Here is a 6,000-nt window from a genome sequence, read left to right on the forward strand (position 1 = left end):
CACCATTTTTCTGCTAGGCATCGTTTTTGGAGATCTGATTGGGGGTCTTCTACATTTTTGCGACTGGCTTTAGTAAGGGTCTTGGTGGGAGCATTGCTGGGAAGGTCAAATTTTGTTCTAAAACACAGTTTACAGTACACCTACCTTGAGGGGAAAGATCCGCTATAATATTTTGGCCATACTTATTTATCCTTAAAAAGGTGACTCAGACAGAGCACGCAATTTCAAAAATATTGTACTGTCTATTAGGGAAATCAAAGTGTCACTTTTTGCACCACACAGCGTACATACCTTTCATTTATTTATCAGTGGTATTGTAATAGCACTTCCTGTTTTCCGTTCAATAATTACAGGCCAGGTTTCAGTCAACATCCGCCAGGCAGGCAGTGGACAGGGTGTCTTCTGTCAGTGGTCACCAACATTGATGGACGAAGCGTCAGCTGGAATGGAGGAGTGCCGCCAATAAGAGGAATTGTTTGCTGCATGCAACTTACTTACCAAATTCAACAGGACAACTCCAACAACATACGCAATACAGATACAGTATCCATTGTTTTATTCTATGAGTGTGACTGCATGTGCTTAGCTTTAGTTTGTACCCAAAGCTTCTCTTTATCTTCAATTATTGTTTGTCCATGCTGTGCTTTTTTTTTCTTCTCTCAACAAAACCTACCCAAAAAGAAACCCCCATTCCCATCCATTTTCCAAACCCTAACCCTCTTCCCCCGGGCTGTGTTGTTTTGCTTGATGTCTGACTAAAATGACATCAATAATTCCACACACTTGCTGGGGAGGATAAGGTCATAGCAACAGGCTGGTGAAGGAATACGAGGATATCTTCTAGACTTACTCAGCTTCAGTACTATATCTTCTAGTAGTAGGAGCCAATGTCAAATAAATTCAACGCAAGTACTAGTTATACTTGCAAGCAAATACTTTACCATTTGTTAGGCTACATTATGGCACTGTTCTAGTGTACTGTCACCTGCTATATTCTCGATCGTACCGTAACCGTTGTAATGCTACAGTAAGGACAAACCAGGTTTCGTTTTCTTTTTTTCCATAGGCATGCAACTGCCACTGTGTCACACCACTAGTACCACCGCAATGAGGAAATTTCACCCGCCCAGGATTGCCAACGTTAATCCCCATTTCACGTGGAGCCAGCCCTGGGCCTAGCCCTAATTTCTAACACAAATTACAGGTAAGATAAGCGTTTGGTGGGAGGTAGTATAATGGAGTATTATTTAGGACTAGACGAGAGATTGACGGTAGTACTACTAAAGTCCTACGACTGTTCAGGAAAACAAACTTACTGTTACACCCCCGTCCCCCACCCACCAGACTGAAAAGCAGTAAAAAACAGGTATGGTCAGATAAAGTTTAACAATCTATATTTATGTAGCCCTAACAAAATAATCTCCCTCAAGACCCACCCTAACCCCAACGATTGTCTTTGAAAAGTCCCAAAACGATCCCAACTCCCAAATCCCACCCCCCAAAAGTCTATCAAAAAAGGGCAAGGGACACTCCACTACTGGAGGGTGCTGGTGCATTTTGCGGCATGGGCATCATACTCCTTGCGGAGGGTGGCAAGCTCGAAGCGGAGGCCCTCCACCAAGTTCTTATAGTTCTGGACCTCCTGCTCCAGGTAGGACATTCGGACTCCTAGGCGGCGTTGGCGTGCCTTGCAGCTCCTGTGGGGGGCAGCTGGTCTTTCTGTTGCTTGGCGGTGGCGGTTGGCTTTGTTAGCCCGGCTCGGTCCCGCTGGAGCACTGCGCATGCTGGCGTCCCGTGGGGTCACGGAGGAGGATGCAGCTGTCCCAGTCGAGGATGTTGTTGTTGCACCGGTCGACTGCGTGTCCTCCTCCTCCTCCAGGGCCACCAGCCGCCGATATTCGGCGACAGTGGCATCCAGCCTCCGTTGCCGGGCCATTCGAGCCTGCTCCCTCCGTGATGTTGATTTGGAAGGAGCAACTATATGAAGAAAGAAAGACATAGTCTGTAACCAATGCTCCTTAGCATTAATAACACAAAGTGATTGAGCCGAAAGTTGGGTCACAGTACAAGTAGCAAATTGAAAGCACAGTACATAACTATTGAGGACAGTATCTATGTAACCTCCCACTTCTGCATCCTTGCTCTAACATTAGTGGTAGTTTAATGAACAAATTCTACGACCACTATGGACTTCCATTACAGTCGACTATGACAGTACACCAGTCTTATTCTTCTTCTTCTCTCTTGTTTAGGAAAATTGGTACGTTATCTTATGCAAGCCGGCAGAATGGCAGCACAGTGAACTTGCACCCGAGAAAAACAGTTGCACACCATGATGAGTGAGACAGACTTGCGTTACTGTACCCGTCCAGTACATGCGGGTGGTGAAGCTATTACTTTTCTATTACGGGTGGCACTGAGAATACTCTGTTACAAGGGCTACTGCTTAATTAATTTACCTTTCACCCTACAGTGCAAATGAGTACTAGAAAAGGAAAATGAAGAAGCTAAATAATTTGATTATCTATCACTTCACATGGGACGTATTTGATGACATATGGGATGACTGTAGGTGCTTTGCTTAATATTGAGTGAACAGTGATACACCCACACATGAATGACGCACTACAACTAAACTAAAGTTATTAAGAGAGTTACGGAGTGTCCACCGTAATAACCAGATATATGCTGTGCTTGCAGTTGCAATAAAAAGTACTGCTACTATTCATGGTAGTATTGGACACATTTACAATTTCTTTTCCTTGCCTTCCCTACACTGGAACGGACGTGCGGGTGCGGTGGTACATGCTCTTCAAGGTAACACTTAGTTCATCCAGCGACCATCTACTCTCTCTAGATACACATGTGCTATCTAAGAGTCAGAGAATACCATGCTCCAGGCATCCATTCATTCAAAGTATACGCACACATACAGTTTCTGTTTCACCCACCCAGGCTGATGTCCTTCCACCCATCCTTGCTTCATCATTGACCCAGCCATGCACCATACCATATTCTTTCCTTCCCAGCCACCTCGGGGGCCAAGCAAACACATATCGTTCTTCTTTGCCAGCCATCATACAATTTCGCGTCCCACTTACTTACACCCTTCTTTCGCTTTTCGTTCATCCCATCCATCACGTTCGTCTAAGAACTTATTGGGATTCTTCTCACCAAAAACTTCACAGCTAAGTCGAAGTACATTTCGAGGAGGCTACTACCTGGTTGATTTGTAATACACCCGTGCAGAAAGCACACTATGCAGTCTTCAATCTCAATAAGTAAGGAATATATAGCTTACCTGTTCCCGCCACCACTGTGCGAACCCCCACAGGACCGTCCGCCGGCTCTTGCACCGCCTCCTCCCCAGAGTCCTCCGAGTCCTCGCCCAACACCGCCACCTCCGCGCTGGCCCCGTGACCAGATGTTACACCTACAAAGTACATTTAAGAATGTTAGAATACACCACTCACTACTATATAATATTTGGTCTAGGAGAAATGTTAAAAAAACAGAATACAATGTAATAATTTGTGACTGTCTACTCTAAAGTAAAAATGTCCCTTTTTCCAGGGAAGGCTGTTGTCTTGCTGCACTTTTATGCACAACTGATGAATGCTTGCTTTTTATTTTTAACACGCACCACTTTTTCTCCTAACAGACAGAAGCTTGACTCCTAAGAACACGACCAGGATCAAGTTCAAACCAGGTGAGAGCTCGGCTCGACCACAAGAAATGTGTCCAATTAATCGTCAGCACTAAGCACTTTTCCGTTTTCAGTTAAATAGTTTTATGACAAAGTAGATTTTAATAAATGTGTTTACTTTTAATAAAGCTTTTAAACTTAAATAGACTCAGTGGTTTTTGGTCCTCCAGACTAGAGTGGATGAGCTAAAGGTTTTGGAATTTTTGCAAGCATGAGTGCCTCTGACACTTCTTGACTGTGCTGTGACTCCGTACTCTCTTGTCCTGCGTACGATAATCTAGAGATCATTGGGGATCAATCATCGGTGACTTCGGGAGCTAAATGACTCTGCCACACTATCTAGTCAGTAAGGAGACAGTGCATAGAGCTATTGCTGAATAGAATGGGAGTCCAAGGGAATTGCCAAATGTCCAATCTTAGTTAGCTACACAGACAGACTAATAAGAATAATCTAGTAATACCACAGGGAGTCATATTCGAGCCAGGATAAGAATTTATATCCAGTCTACAAGAAGATCAAAGACGATTTAGAAAAAATCGAATGAGGAACGCTAGGAAAAAATAGGTACTCTTTATTACAATTAAAACTTACTGGGGCCAGCAAAGGAGCCCTCGCCTGCCCGATCCTGGCCTGCATCCTGAACAGCACCCTCCTCCTCCTGTGTCCTCTTGCCCTTGGGGGGAGCTGATGTACAACATGAAAGAAAGAAAGACCAGAAAACATGGATGAGATTTGTCAACCAAATCAACCATTTCAAAAGAACAATAACAACATTTTTTGGAGAAATAGCAAATAGATAGACAACTATTCCACGGGATCTATCTCATGTGGTATACTACGTTATTCGTATTGCCTGATTTGCGGACCGTTGACTTAGAAAGTTCCTATGTAACTCAATAAACAGACTACTAAAGAGGTTTGCCTAGGCCTGGCACTGCAGGCAGCAGTCCGCAGCACGCGAAGTGACAGACAAAGTCCATCCTGCTTGCAGATCAGTGAATACTCAAACTATCAATCCACCCACCACCACCACTATTTCTTCTTATAGCCATGTGTCTAAAGGAAGGACTGGACTTCAGTCTGTTGGGGCTGATTTAGAAGTCCCTTGCGGCTCATTTTCCTCCATTGTTGCGTGACTTTTGTGATGCAGCGGCAGAACAAAAGACTCGCCATGGTGTTGGTGCGGCGTATATATATAAAAAAAAAAATTATGGGCGATGCATCACGTTGTAAAGCCCTGCGCCATCAGGGGGCGTTCCGGCGCAAGGGAGGGCGTACCTGCGCAGGAACGAATCCTAAAAGTGGCTGAGGGAAATCTACAAGATGTCAATCAGTCACTTTTAAGACAATGATGCATGAGTCAAACCCTGCGCGCTTGAAGCCGACGTACGGCTTGATGCAGCATTGGGGAGATAGGGTACCCCAGAGCATTGCTGGAGCTGCGCCATCGTTGGCACGCAACTCCAGCAATGCGCCGCCTTTACGGCACAGATGCGTAAGGCTTCTGTGACGTTTTGGGCCAATGGGTGGTGGTGGCATGGCACACAATTACTGCCGCATCCCTGCTACTTTGCAGGGATGCGCCGGTAATTGAAAATATGACCCTTAGTGTCTAGCATTACGCAGTTCTTATCTTTACACTACACTCATACATAATTTCTCAGGCCAATGAAATGAACACAAAATACAAAACAAATAAGCATAGTAGCAAGCAAGGCTACTGAGAAGGAGAGCAGTGCACCTGAAATGCATAGAAGATTTTGAAATATAATTTACCTACAATGTAATCGGCAGCATTATTGCTCTTGGTAAAGAACAAAGATTTGCAAATGACAGAGCCGGATAAAACAGAGTAGTGATGAATAGCTACTACTACTCACCAAGCCCGGGGACCTCTACGCCGAGCGCGTCCAGCAAATCCCGCTCCCGGTCCATGACATCTGTCCAGCGGTGGGTGGCCTGGTTATATGTGCGCCGGACCCCAGAGAGCTGAAACATGGCCCGGCACACCTTCTCCCACCGCTTCCGGCGCTCCCGGATGCCATAGCCGGTTGCGATCTTGCCGCCTCCCAGGATCGTCTTGGGGAGGCGGCGCTGGATGTGGAAGATGAGTGCGGCCACCTCCTCCGCGCTAAAGATCTCCCGTGGCACCACTTGCTCCCCCCTCAAACGCCCGCACGGGAGCCGGTCACGGGGTGCGGGACCCTTCCCCTTCTCAGGGTGCTTCCCGGCTCCCTTTACCATGGTCTGGGCAGAAATAAAGTTAAATCATAAAGAAGAAATAGAATAGTGA

The sequence above is a fragment of the Lissotriton helveticus genome, chromosome 4_1 (genome assembly GCF_964261635.1).
Source record: "Lissotriton helveticus chromosome 4_1, aLisHel1.1, whole genome shotgun sequence".
Taxonomy (NCBI): Eukaryota; Metazoa; Chordata; class Amphibia; order Caudata; family Salamandridae; genus Lissotriton; species Lissotriton helveticus.